Raw genomic sequence first — 15,484 nt, 5'->3', positions numbered from 1 at the left:
GCTTCAAATTGGCCCCAAAGAAAAATTCTGCTCATGGTAGTGTTGAAAGACAAGTTCATGAAAGGCAGACCATGCTTCGGATGGGAGACTCACAGCATCAGCTTTTTCCCCATGTTCTGCTGCCGCTGGGCCTCAGTCTCCCTGTATTTGCAGTCTGGCCCAGCACCCTTTCCCCTTCTCATCACCTCACGTGCAGGACACAGCAGGCGGGGAAACCGCCGGGGAGCTGGACCTGCCCTGTGGTGTCAGAGGGAGACAGAGGCCACCCCTTCTGTCCTGCCTCTGTGAAATGCAGGGAAGACACTGAGGGAACCCCACTACTGGCACGTGACTCCACTGTGGTCCCTTTGCACTCACTACCCAGGAGAGATGCCCATGCCACAGTCCCCCCATCCTACCCGAAGCAAGGCACGGCATGCTCTCAACCACTGGAAACAGTAAAATACGCTCAGAAAAAAACAGAAGCTCAACTAGTTCCTCTCCGTCATTCTCCCTTTCTGAATCCACGGGCTTCAAAGTTCAAAATACTGCTTTAAAGTATTCCTAAAGCACGTGCTGTCCTTTCTATGCCAGTCATCGGGTTGGCATTTACTAGCAAACTGTTTCCACAACCTCATCAACATGAGTCCGTGGGTAGATTTCCATTGCACACCAACCAGGAAACATTGGCAATGGAATAATCTCCTCAAGTTTAAGTTGTTAAACAAAAACAATCACATCCCTCTTGGTTTTACAGGAAATGTGGAAAGTGAGCTAGACAGGGTAGAAACAAAACACAATCAAAGTAAGTGGAAAAATGAAAACAAAAGGAAGGAAAAGCTGCATCCATCTTTAAAAGGGAACTTTGAAAACCCTGGAAAATACTGAAAAGAAAGATGCAGCATTTCTGACACATTATTAAGTAATTTCTTAATTTGTTAGCTGGGCTAAACTCTTCCCCTTGCTACGTATATGAAACCCTGCGGCTCACTTTCTGCAGACTGAAGGCAGAAACGATTGGCATGAGTCAAGCCAACACATAACTGCAGTCACACATGGTTTTACTGCATCAGCTGTTATCTTAACAACTCCCACTCCTGCATCTTCAGCACATTTTGTTAAAGCAAACAGGTTCGTGTTCTGAGAACTCCGGCACCAAACCTCCGTGCAGACTGAACTGATTTTTACAATTGAGTTCCACATCACTGGAAACGGGAACATTTGTGGAAATGCAGACTGACCTTTATAATCACTGAAGTACAGCTGCAACACCTCTTCCAGCAACACCTGTATAGTTTGCTGAGCCAATGCAGGACAATTTGGCTGGATTCTCTCTTGCTTTGCAGTTTCTGACTACAGATAGACAGGTGGACGTGTAGCCCTCACCGAGAGTCTGAAAAGCAGACTGATAGGATAGGGAATAGAAATCCCAGTCCATGATGGAAACCATGCTACCATGGCTCACTGCAACAGCAGAAATACTCTGCAGTTTGTCAGGCACATATGGTATCATTTTCTGTCTTAAATAATCAGCCTTCTGAAACAGCAACACATGCAAGGGAAAAATAACCCATTTATGTGCACATGTTCCTATCCTCTCAAACTTACTGAAATCTTATTCCTTTCCCCAGATACTCACAAGTGCACAACTTCCCTTAGCCCAAGCCAGATGAACCAGCAAGAAATGAAGTGAATCAGCAGTGTGTATTTAATTCTCTTACGACAGACATGGTCAGCTGTTTCAAGCAATCGACCTATTACATGGCATTTCTAGTCCAAATTCCATTGTCAGTCTTACCTGCTACCTATGCAATTAAGAAAATTAAAATCAAAATTAACTGGACACTGTGCGTATGGCTATTCTGCTCTGCCGAATCATGTTCTCATGTTCAAAGCTGTCAGAAGCCAATTATCACGGTCCTTTCCTGTCCCTCCCTAATGACTGCTGAAACACTTGCAATCCTCACGGAAATGCGCTATCCTCTTCCCCACCCCTGAACTCATCAGCAGTCCAAAGGTCTGGAGCAGGGGGTAAAGCAATATCCAGTAAAGATGTGCCAGAGCAACTCTGGATGCCAAGTAACATCTTCCAACTCACTTCCTAGCAGCATTGTCACAACATCTATGTCTCGTTTTCAGTGAACCCCACCTATCATTCACAGGAGAAAATGAAAGAAAAAAACACCAGACTAGGCAGCTCCTTACGAAACAAACCAGCCAAAAGTAAAAATGAGATATTATTTAAAGAGATCTGCCCTGTCCTTGGGCAGAAACATTCATCTCTTTGCCTTCTTCTGTTCACAGCAACCTAGCATTGAATTTTTAAGAGGGACTACAAGGGAACCCAGTCCCGCCAGTATTGCCTAACGGCACGATAGCAAAAAGAGGGCTATGCAGTTGCTAAGTGCGTTGATAACACGTTCAAACTCAGACTAATTTCTTTTGAGACATGTCTATTTTCTGCCCACACCCAGTCCTGCCTATTCGTATTTTTTTATGATGACGGGTGCCAGAGTGTCAGGGAATAGGAATGCGTGGAGGCATGGTTTTATCTGGAGGCTAATGCTGCCTCATGTGAACCCCATTTTGATCTTCCACTTACGCTTCCTGAGAAACACAACAATCGTGTGGCTTCTGCTACACGCTGCACAAACAAGTAAGGCAAGTGGCCCTCAGGAGCAAGCATAGTGCTGCAACATCAATCAGACATCCATCATCACCTCCACTATACATCAAAAAAACAACTTGAAAGAAAAATGCCAAAGTGGGCCTAGGAATAAAATTAGATTAGAGTCTTTCAGTATTCACATCACATAGACTGGTGAGTGTACACAAACATACGCTTCCAAATTTTAGCAAGAACTAGTATTTTTTTTACTTGAAAAAAGATTATATTGTTCAGAGGAAAAAGCTACTGGTAGGCAAACTGTAGACCAGACAGAAGAAAAAAATCATTTTAACGGCTTCACTGTTAGCCTGGGCATTAAACTTCAAAAGGAAACTATGAAAAGTAAGTAAAATACAATTTGGGTTTTACATAACAACATAACAATTGATCTTAACATAATAATTTAGAGGGCTTTTTGGATTGCGGAAGGGGAGGGAATACAACAAAGCTTCAGAACTTTAGCTAATATTCATTAAAGACGAGACTCAACGAAAAAGGAAATTTTACTGCAAATCATTGGTGGCTTAGTCCTTGCAATTTCCTTTTAATCAGCTGTGGTGGTGGTCACAGCTGGAGACAGGTTGTTGGGCTGGATGGCCCACAGGTCAGCCTCACACAGAGCTGGTCTTGCATTCTTGCAAAATCATCATTGGAATAATCTAAATATAGAAAAGACCAGACCCCAGAGAAAGCAGCCTGCCCCAGCAGAGGAAAGTATTCAGTCAGAACTGCTCCCAGTCTGACATACCAACCTAGATTTGCAGAAAAGGGCTTCCTTTTGCAAACAGGAACTACTCTCACCCTTTTGCTCCTCTTTCTCAGACCTTACTGGCAAGGGTTTTCTCCTGAATGCCATTACTTCCTAAATGCAGTGTAACTAACTGCACTGTGCAGCAGCTCAGATTTGAGTTGCAAAAATTAATACAATGTCAGTTTTTGTAAAAATAACTATTTTAAGAGAGCACTCTATCTAAGCAGGAAAGGCATTTGCCCCCATGCAACTACATTGACAATAAAAACTTGAAATAATACTGGCTACTGCAGCATTAGATTGTCCAAACGTATAATCAGAGACTTGGCATTTCTCAAAAACCTATGATATAAATACGCCAGATGGAAGGACAAAGGAAGAGCTGGTCAACCAAAAATCAGTGGCAGAGCTCAGCCAGGACTCGAGTTTCTTGGCAGTCTACGTAACTTCATCATGTGATTGCCTTCATCTAGAAGATACGCTGCAACTTTTCCAATTGCGGCTGTCGGAGAAGTGCTACTCTTACTGAAACAGCCCTGCCTATGAAACCTGTAAACCAAAATGGGCTAAATCCAGGTTCGTTTCCCATTGAGCGTGATGGGAATTCATTTACTTCAGGGCTGAATTTTGTCCACTTAATATTCCTAGTTTTACAGACAAGGATTTTATCCCTGGTGTAATTCTGACATGAATTTGTCATTAAAGGAAACTGTAACGCTGAAGTGCAGCTTACTTAATACAAGAAAAACCTTACTTCACACACTGCCCCACCAGCATGCATAAACCCTAGCCTGGACATTTCTTTTTTAAAAGCAAAAGGAAAGCTCATCATGCATTGTACAGTTAAGTTCTGGTTTCACTTGAATTCACCAGTCATATTCACTTGAATATGCCAGTCAGAACATCTGCAATGCCACTTCGGGATATAAACATTAGTCCATGGAAAACTGAGCAGACAAACCTGGATTGATCTCAGCAAACTCACTTCATGTTGGCTAAGACAGAGCTTTCAGTGATGACAACTCCTAAAACCAACAGATCTGGGTTATATTTGTGACTAAGAGACAGCAAGACCAAGCGCTAAGCTCCTGGGACGTGCATCCTATCCATCTGTCCCTTGCTGCTTGTTCTTCATAGGCTCACTCAATGCAAACTGGCAGAGAGATTTAATAGCTGATCAGAGAAACTGCATAGTCTTTAATGTCAGGACTGTCTCTTCCCTAGAACAGCAATATGGTTTGAAATCTAGTTTACAGAAGGCAGAGCTGTGTTTATACTTGTCAGAAGTTACCCAACTTGGCAACGATTCTTCCCATCATGCAAGTGTCATCGCAGTCATTGCCAAACACTGCAGAGGCAGAGTTCAAAACACTACCTCCGAGCCTGTAAATATGTTGAAGAAACATGTTGCACAGCACACATGCTATGTGTTTGCACCTGTCCGAAAGTGTTAAGTAGTAATAAAAGGTGGTGTTATGATTAAAATGTAAATCCAAAAAAGCCTAAAACATGACCTAATATTATTTCCAGGGAACTTTTTGGAAAATCTCTGTAACTCTTTTTGAAAATACCTCCCAGTCTTCTAAGCCTTTGGTTTTGGAATACTCCTTACATTCTTTTAAGACTCTTTGCAATTCACCCCTCTCTAATTCCCTTCCCTCCAGTCCTGTGCTATGAAAGTCATCTTGGCTGAGAGGCGCTGGGCAACATTTCAGAAAGAACACGTACAAAACAGCACTGCAAGACTGCTGCAATGAGGCGGATCAGCTGGGGGCTGAATGGTCCCCATATGGGGCCAACATGGGGACTCCATATTACTCTTTTCTTTCCAAGAATATAGGAGATTGCAGGCTTCCCTGTGCATGCAAAACCTTTTCTTGCTGATCAAATTGAGTGAGGAGCAGGGTCAGCGTGACCTCCCAGGCTGCTGACTCAGGGGTATTCACAAACAGCAGTCCCAAGCAAGAGTGTGCAAATGTTGTAATAACCTCAGTGCCTCAGGATACTGAAAACTAGCTGGGAGGAAGAGTTTGGTCATTAAGGTTGTGGGGAAACACTTCGCTGCAGAAGTCGTTGATTCTGTTACAAAGTGAACAGCTGCACTTACCACTTTCAATGTAGACCACAGCTGACACAAACCGGAGTGGTATGCCACTCCTACAGCTACCTGTTACTCGATTCAGTCCATCTCTCTTCATCCACACCATTTTCCGTCTGACGTACTCATGCACCCCCAGGCTGCATATAACCTTCTAGCTTGGCTCCGGGTTAAGGGAAAAATTTCACCGTGCCTTGCCAATCCGTGTGTCAGGCAGGGAGGTGGCCAGATCCACACACTACCTAGTATGCAGGTCCCTCTTGTTCGGATGTGCCGTGTGAAGAAGGTACCTGAAGGCTATTATTTTTTATGTCCCTTAGCTCTCTACTGCCTGGCTGTATAACACAGCCTGTCTTACCTGAAAAGATGAGCCTTTATTACACAAAACAGTACAAACCAGGCATGCAGCTGAGAACAAAATAACTCACGTTAGTGTCAAGTCACAGTGTGACCCGGACTTGTGTAGTAAGTGAAAATGTCACATGCTGGCTTCTGTTGTTTCCTAACATACAAGTGTATCAGCAGATTTTGACAGAAAATATGCATTGAACATCATGTTGGTATTACTTCTTCATATAAACCATGGTTTTGAAGGGAGGGTCCATCACAACTACTGGAAGGGGAAATACTCCACTCAGTCTTGGACGGGAAGAGAGGTGAGTTCAGAAAGAGACGGTTCACCCTATAACACAATCAGATAACCCCTGCTACATGTTATCAATCCAGTCCTACTTAATAAACAATACAAATAAATATATTATCTTGCTTATGCTTCTTACCCCGTTTGCAGGAGGCAATAAGCAGGATTTTGCATGTTAATTTTGAAGTTTATTTTGTATTTTTCTTTTGGCCTATTATTACTCTAATAACCACCTCCTTTGTCTCAGCTCTTCTTAGAGGAATCAGCTGATGGAAGAGCAATACTCCTGTCAAAGAGCTTCTTAAACCAAGGACAATCCTTTTCCTGTGAGGCAAAAGAAACATTCTCTTCTTATGCTTGGGTTAAGGGAAATAGGTAACTGTCAAAGAAGCTATTTCTTAATTATCTCTTCCCGTTCCCCCAGCAGCAGCAGCCAGCATCCCTCTTCAGCCTATTACTTAGGTGGAATTAAAGCCCGAAAGGCTTACAGCAAATGCTGTATATCCTATAGTGATCCCTATACCTAGCATCATTAATTCTTACTGGAACAGAAACAGAAAGCTCTCAAAATTCTCTCTGCAGTTACTGACAAAATAAATGAATTAATGAAAAGGGAACATGTTATGGACACTGGTGGATTCTAGGTAGCCAGCTGTCTCACGTAACGACCCAACAAATACCGGATGACGCAGCTAGCTGAGGTCAACACTCCTCATAGGGTTTACCTTGACCAGCTACAGAGATATAAATATTCCCTATGCCTTGCTGTTCCAGTATGTTTGCATTCTACGACGGGCACTTCAAAAGACGGTATCACAGGAAACCAAAGTATAAAGGAATTTTTTTTTTTACCCTTGCCCTCAAGCCTTCCTATGGCTGATATAATCAGTACAGCAGTGCTGTTTTGGAGGCAACTGATGATTAAAGCCTACAAAAGGAAGCACTTCAAATTATTTCAGGGAACACTAATTTTTCATGTATTTTTTGCCTTGCAGAGATGGCTTTTTGATGCAAAGGGAGATGAAGTCAAATGAGATTTATATGTTATGGTATCAACCAAAGGAAAAGGGGAAAAAACAGGTCTTTTACCATCTCTGTCATTAGGCATTCATGCCAGTTGGAACCATTGCCAAAGAGCCCAGCTCATTACTGTGGAAGACACCCCCAGAATCATACTGTGTGTTTGTGTGAAGAATGCTAGTGATCAAATATTGTTCACATAGGTTCTCTTCAGCTTTGTCTTCCAGCCCCCGTTTCTAAACCTCAGGATCAGTATGTATGCTGAGATGATTCTGTGAAAATCAACATGAAATGTGTTCTGAAGTCTTACTCCATGCACACAAACCTCTTAACTTGGCCCCTGTCCTGAAAGAATCATGGCTGTGATAATTTCTAACAGCAACAAGGAAAAGGATGGTGGTACACAGGTATTAGCAAACCTATAAATATTTAAAGCAATGGAGGCAGTATAGCAAAATGGCAAAGACATCAACAATCTCCACAGAAAAGTCTCTGGATTTTTTTTTTTTTTTAATGTGATTATTTAAATCTATGAACCCCAGCAACTTTTTTTCCTTCTTCTTTTTCTCCTCCTTTCCCAGTTGAACAATGTGCACGTTCAGGGAATATAAGGAAAACTGGCAGATAAAGGGAGTTTCCTCTTCTGTTCCTCTGAGGCAGAGAGATGTTGGGGCTTTGTGTGTCCTCTCCATGGTCTCCCGTGGGGAGGAGGACTAAAGGCTGAGGAACTAAAGGCTGAGGACACAAGGACTGAACGTACATCTCCTACATGGTACTTGACAGAAGTGCCTGGATGAGCAGAGTTTTCATGTCATTCCCCCTTTCTGTTCCCTGTACTGGTGATCTGCTTCCACATCATCATAAAATATCTGAGCGATACAAAACTATCAGTGGTGACCAGCCTGACCTTGAGACACACAAAGGCAGCCACAAAATTCAGCAGCTGAGGACAAAGTGGGACTATTACAGATACTTCAAACCCTACACAGTTACCAAGTAACAATTTAACGTCTGTTTTAAAATGACAGCTCTCCCTGCAGAAAGTAGGTCATTTCTTCAACGTCAAATTCAAGACAGACAGACCATAGCTGTGTTCACTTAAACCAGTTATTCTAGCTATCAGGCAGTTCCTATTGCTATCTTAAGCTAAAAGTAATCCTCTGCACCTTATTGAAAATCCTTTGAACAACCCAAGAAGAGAGGATGTGTTCAAATCATTCCTTTATCCCCAGGGATGACAGAGAACTACATCAATGCTTCACGTTTGGTCAGTGGATTTACACGCCGCAGTGGAGAGACAAGGGCTGCCTGTGGGGGTCCCCTGGGTGAGGGGCACAGGGGACCAAACTGAACTCAAGTCCCCCGGCCTTCCTTCTCCGATCTATAAACCTCAGCTCGAATCCTGGTGCAGAGCCCCGGGCCACGCGCCCGGCTGGGAACCGCCGCAACGGGAATGCCCTTTACGAACAGTGGGCAAAAAGCCCGTCACCAAAATTAATGCGGCTCTACCCAAGCCTGAAGAGTCTCCTGCAGTGCAATTTAAAAACAACCTCAAAAACAATTCTGGAGAAATGATTACGGCCAGCGCACAAAGGGGTTGGTTCTCTACGCTACTGCCTCCGCTGAGGTCAAACCAATACAAGTAACCTTAACAAAAAGAAAGTCAGGCCCAAAGCTATTCTGTACAAAGGTGACTTTTTCTTGCCCTCTGCAATGCTGCCTCAAATCCTAGCGAGAGCTATTTCTAAGTGGCCCAACCTCCCTTCTTCCCAGCGCTGCCAGAGAAGAGACAAGTCTATCAGATTGGTAAGACAATAAAGGAAAGCACAAGTGACTTAACTAAATCTTTTCTCTTGTCCCTAGGGCAATCAACTGCATATCCCCATACAGAGAAAAAAACCCACGTTTCTAACCCTGGCTTTATAAGCTCAGGAAGTAAAGCTGTCTCTTGGGCTCCTAACCATATAAGGTCTTCCCTTGGTCCTTTCCCTCTCAAATGGAAAACACTCCAACTTGACCTCTCATCCAACAGCTCGCACCCTGTATTTTTATTGCTCTTGCACAAACACAAGCACTCTGCTTGCCGGAGTGCTAAAGACAGCCCACCCCTTCCCCATCGTGGTGGTGGGTATCTTGCTGCTGACTGTGATGAATCACAGTTGCTCTTTGGAAACTCGTTCTGATTTAGCAGGAGGAGCATAACATTAGAGTACCTGAACAGGTCTGACTCCGCACGTCAGCTAATAAGCTTTTCATGGGAAGTTGGATTCTGTTACTAATTACATCTAGCTACACCCTTCTTATGACAAACACCTATTCCACCCTGTGTTTGCTTGACAGAAGATGACTAAAATGTTTTGCTTGGAAAGAAACCAACTACAAAAGAGCATTTCCCTCCCGCTGTCTTCACACACCATATCTGATTAGTGTAATTTCCCTGTGCTCTTAAATGTCAAGTACTTTTGTTATGTGTACACTTATTTTTTTGAGTCTCCGAAGCAGACCAAAGGAGCTTGGAAAGACAATTTTTTAATTGTACTCAACCTTCCCTGCTTGGAAAAGTACTTTTTGCCTCTTTCTTATGGTGCACTAAGATTTTGTAACCTATGCACAATACTTTGGACTTGATTTTCCTCCCATATTGTGGTAAATGTGGTGCTCCCAGCTAAGTCACCCAAGCTATGGAAGTGTGTGAAACGGCAGTCACACCCACTACGTGCAGCAGTGACTGCAGACAGCCTAAGGCTTTGATGTGGGAATGGAGGAGCCAGTGGGGGAAACTCATGTTACTGGCCTGCTCATGCATTCTATAGTGGGAAATGAAAGCAGAGCCGTTTCTGACTTTTCACTAGCCAAGAAGCAGAGTTATATTTGCCACTGGTTGAGCAGGATCCATCCACAGATCAAGCGTAACATCAATAGCAGCATGCCTCTTTCTTCTACTTAAACTTTGAAGAACCACTTGTGCAGGCAAGAAAACAATTTAGATCTTAGTGTCAACGGAGCCTGCACTCTGAGATGATGCTCACCCTACACTACAGGAGTGGGAATAAATCCTAAGTGGGTTACTTTTCAGGGCAATAGTTTGTCATGCTCAGAGCCTGGCAGAACCTGCAGGAGGTTGGCATAACCTTGCACCGTCAGAGTACCCCAAGTCCCCCATGGTTCTGGTCTCAGTTTCAGACACAAGGTAATTAAATAATTTCAGTGAGTTAGTAAGTTACATAAAATCAACCTCTTGGAAGACACTGCGAGTACACAGAGAACAGCAAGCACACTCTAAATCCATGCACTGGCTTAGTGCACTCTGACTTCTTGATAAAGACAAGCTCCTGAACTCAAGGCAGTTGAAGCCGTAGGCTCCAAAGGTTTGCTGTCTTCCTGCTGTGCAACACAACAGCAATCAAGACTGCTCTCATGCAAAGCAGGTGCATCCATTTTCCTACACAGCAGTTTCAATCTGACAGCACCAAAGCAGGAGCACCTTCCCTTTCTTGCTCACGTCTCAGGCTGCACCCAGAGGACACTGCTCTCTGCACTCAAAGGCAAGCAAGCTGGGGTGAAAAGCAACTTCCAGATCTTTCCTTTCCACTGCTGTCTTATTTCCAGATTGTAGCATAGGCAGATTTTTCATTTAATGTTAATTCCCTTAGGCCTCTGCTGTAAGGACTGAGGTGGTATTTTTCTCTTCTTCCCTGAATGCCCTCAAACACTAGGCAAAAGGCATTTGGTCCAGATAAAAGACGACACAAGCTTGAAGTGACTCTGTAAATACCAGAACATCTGTGGGATGACAACGATCCAAAAAGATGAGAACAGGCCCTATCACCAGATCAGCCCACAAGTACAAGCCAAGAAAAAGACCAAATCACAGCTATGAAATTTGCAATTCATGTTTGTTTCTTTAAAAGTAGAGAGGCAAGTACAGTGCAAGTAAAATAGTGAAAGGTGAAGGAAAACATCATACAAATGGGAATATAATCTAGAATTAAAAATCTGTAGTGTAAATAAGGTGTGGACAAGTTATCTGCTGAGCTTTTGGGTCTCCAGAAATGAGAAGGATGCTGACAGTACCCGCAGGGTGCCCGGTGGCACACAGAAAAACCACAGAAGGATGGCCCAGGGCCTTTACCGTGCACGATGCTGTAGGAAGCATTAAGACCCTACTGATTAAGGATGCGATTGAAGCTGTGTGCAGCACTGTCACTCCCTCCATTTCTCTGTCAGGCTGCAGAAAGGAAACTAAATGAGCTCTTAAAACCATCCAGTCTTAGTCAGCCCTCCCCCAGACTGTCAGGTTTCTGTGGAAAGCCCATTGCTCCCTGGGGTCATTTTCATTGCACTTGAGCTCTTCCAGGAACTCAGACATGCTGACAGCAGTCCCTCCTCTGCCAGACACCCAATCAGAGCACCGAGGGAGGTTTTTCTAAGGAAGCTAATTGAACATGTTTTATTAAAAAGAAAAAAAAAACCCAACAACTAACACCCACCGCTTTGCTCTACGGGCAAATTCTATGAAACACAGAAAACCCAGAGGGAAAGATGCTAGGCACAGAATCAGCTGGAAATATTGTTTAGGGAACCACACAAAGCTGACGAGGAACTTTCCCTGGTGTCTGGAAGGGACATAAGGCCCACACCTGGCCTGCACCTTACACCTTGTCAAAGGGGTGTCTCAGTTTGGGGATCAATGCCTGGAAAAGTGGTAAGATGGCAGTTTTACACACACTTTTCAGTGTGAGCTGTGGGGCAAAAAATGACTCAGAATTCACCATGTGACAGGAATTGCTGTTCACTATGCAAACCCATTAGCAGTGATTAGCACACCGAAGTGGTGGAAGTAAGGCCAAGGACACTGAGCACACTTTATTTGTAGAGCTCCAGTTGCCCTCTCTGTACTGTAACAACTCGTAAAGCAACCTATCTTCCTGCTGCACCAAGGTTCTCAAATTAATCCCGACGTTACAAGGACAGAGCACTGCAAGCTTGGGAGAGTCATACTTTGATTACCTAAAAAGTCCAAGGGGATATACCACTGGGATATACCCCATTCAATTCCACCTATATTCTTTACAATCCCACTTAGAAGTGGAAGGCTATCTCAGAAGAGACCAGAGCATACGTGGGGCTGAATGGGAAGGCACTCATCAGGCACCAGCCACGGTTTTATGAGCTTGGGGACACAGAGTCCCACAGAGAGCTACGCTGCTCTTGGGACCCAAGCTGGTATCACCACAGCCGTGTACTGAATGGACACAGAAGCTCAGATTAGCTCCAGTTTGAGCACCTCTGCAACATGACTTGTTGCAGTATGTGAACATTTCTCTGGACTTTAAAAAGAGAATAGGTTGCTCACTGCTGTAGGTCACAGGTATGGACGTAAAGATGGAGCAGATGGGAAACAAGCTTTGAAACCTCATACACACCATAGCTCTCACCGCAATGGCAAGATAAATAGAAATATAGCGACATACCACAGTTATTTATAGTAATTGGCTTTCTACAGATTTTTCACCTGAGGTTTTCTAAAGGCTTTATGAAAACGTGCCAAATTCAGCACAGGTGTAATTTTATCATGGCTAGAACTTATCCTTAATCCACATATTGATGCTCAAGTCACTAAAGGATATATAAGAATTACTCCATACATCTCTATCCCACAAAACAAAGACAGCAATTCATTACTAGGCAGCACCTCCAAACTACAGTTTGGAACTGGAAGTCAGAAGTGTTTAGGAGGAATTTAGGGAGGTGAAACACATTATCCATAAATGTAGGCTGGACAGGATGCAAACATTATTGCTTACTTTTTTACATTATATTGCCTTGGGCTCTTTGACTATAAGTGTACATCTCTCCCATCTGAACAGAGGATCTCCAATCCTGTGCAAGGTGAAGGGCTCAGGCACAGCTGAAAGACAGATAATCATCAAGTTGAAAGATGAACAGGGTCGAGACATCTTCTTCAATGTCTCCCTGATACCTTCTATTTATGGGAGTAAATTCACACAAAGGCTTTTGTAGCTGCCAGGTTTATGAATTCTACTTAAATTCCTCCAGCAGTTGCAGCTAGAAAACAGTGTTATCAAATTCCTAATATTTCTGAGCAGGAAACACCACAAATGGCCCACTGCAGATGTGGCTGCTCTCCCCAGGAAGACCCAGGAGCAGGGAAGGAGAGCTCAGTGCAGATGTTCTCACTGTAGCAGATTATCCAGCTGCAAAGGCACCAGACCGCACTGCACTGCGTGTGCTCTCCTGCTCTGGTCTGCAGGCAGCATAGCTATGTTGCTGGAGCACCAGCAGGTCCTCCTGCCAAAGTGAGTCATTGCTGGTAGGGTGCAAATCATGCAAACACACCCCGTTTGCACCCGGGCAGTTTTAGAGGCTCAGCATTTCCAGCTGTGGGGTTAGTGAGGGCTGTGCCAGCTGGGGTTTCACCTCTGCATTGTGATGCACTGTTATCACAGATGGTTTGCACAGCCTTTGAGCTGCTTAAGCATCCCCTTTGGACTGAGAAGCACCAATAAATACAAATGCTAACGCATTACTCCAGGATATTGCTTGTTCCTCAACCTTTCACCTGCCTCTGTTCCCTCCAACCTTCTCCCAGACAGTCTCATGCAACAGGAGAATAAACTAACAAGTGAGAAGGCAAACAAATAGAGAGAGAGATGCAGTATCAGGAGGGAATTAATACATTGGCACTAGATCATGTTGCAACCATATGGTGCTGTGAATACCTTTGGAAGCTGCCCATCCACTGCTGAGGAAGAAATCTGCACAGGCTTTCCCCAAACCCCACCCGAGCACCATTTCGCAGGGAAAAGCCTCTTCCAACGATAGTACTAATTTCAGATTGGACAGATGTCTCCCATGGCTAACGAAACAGGGAGTCTCATGCCTTCTGCACCCTTCTTCGGTCACGACAAAGAGACAGGGACAGTTTTTAAACATTATACTGCAACTATTCCCACTTCTTTCCAGCTGCTCCAAAGTCCCTGCTGTACCAGCCCCTGCTGTCAGCCTGCAGGTTCCATGGAGCCCAGCAAGCAAGATTTTCCGCTGCAACTCTTGGCATGACAACGTGGCACAGAGAACACCCATGAGGAGGAAGGGCAAAAGCTGCTTTACTCTAGGAGCCAAAACAGCTAGTGGCACAATTCAGTTAGCCAAAGTGCCATGGATAGCCAGTCCAAGTTGCAGAGGACGCAGCCACGCTCAGATTCTCAATCCCAGGCATTGCTCATCACTTGAAAGGAAACTTGCTCAGGCAGGAAATAACTATGCATTTAATGTCTGGAAGAGAGGGGTTTTCTCTGACAGGACAAAGGAAGTATTATAGCAATATATCTGTACGTTTAGGGAGGGTAAGGATCTGTTTGCTTTAGGATACGTTTCCCATAGGAAAAGCAAGCTGAACATCTTCCTTATCCTTCAGATTAGGTAACAAATTCATAAAAAGTTAACTCATCAATAGCTACTTTGAGGAATCATTGCACAGCTTGCTTCAAAGCTAACAGACAGAAAAGTAGAGACTTGTTTCACCTTTTGGAGATGCACATAATATGCAAGTTACGTGCCAACTTCAAACCATACCTTTCCTAGAAGGAAAGTAAATAGAAAATACAACAATGGGTGGATTGAAAATCACTCAAGACTTCACAAACAAAACCAATAATTGCTCTACTACTCTACTGCTGATCTGTGATGGCAGCAAGAAGTTTGTCATCAAAAAACCCCCTCTATCTTTGCAGTAAGTAACATCTGAAAAGCAGGTTCTATCCACGTAAGCAGTAGCTACTGACTTTGCATATAACTGAGCAAATAATGACATGTGGCACCTGCACCTATTTATGCTAGTTGCAGCAATGGAAAGAGAGAGAAGCAATAAAGGTTTCTTTTTTTTAACTTGGTATAGAATTTCTTCACTTCCCTCAGCTCCATCCTGTCTCTTTGCTGCAGCAAAGCAACAAGTCACAAAACCAAGGAGTCCTGTGTATTTTAAAAACGTGCCTGCATCCAAAAGGAGAATATTTCGTGAAGGAGGGGAAAACGGAGACATGAAAGAAAAAGCTGTTTACACTGTCCTAGCTACATTCAGGCACAGTGAAGACACCCTAAAAGGCCTGGGAATAACTCCATTAAAGCAGAGCATCTACAAACAACCCGAATATATTGCACTCCCAGTCCCTCAAGGACTTCGCACAGAAAGGTACCTAAAAAGAAACTGAACCTGTTAGGAGAAAAAGGAAGATTCCAGATGAAGAGTCTACAGGCAGTCTTTGAAAGATGGCTGCTAAGTGTGTGCTCTCTCATTCATCAGAG

The 15,484-nt window shown here is 43.8% G+C and overlaps 1 protein-coding gene across 1 annotated transcript in view; it reads right to left on the bottom strand.

Moving 5' to 3' along the window:
* Positions 1-15,484, bottom strand: part of MAPKAPK3 (MAPK activated protein kinase 3) — a 126,377-nt gene that overhangs the window by 69,063 nt on the left and 41,830 nt on the right. The gene's annotated exons all lie outside the window — the stretch shown is intronic.

This window comes from Gymnogyps californianus, chromosome 13 (assembly GCF_018139145.2).
Source record: "Gymnogyps californianus isolate 813 chromosome 13, ASM1813914v2, whole genome shotgun sequence".
Taxonomy (NCBI): Eukaryota; Metazoa; Chordata; class Aves; order Accipitriformes; family Cathartidae; genus Gymnogyps; species Gymnogyps californianus.
The sequence above is the reverse complement of the archived record's forward strand: the minus strand, read 5'-3'. Positions and strand labels throughout refer to the sequence as shown.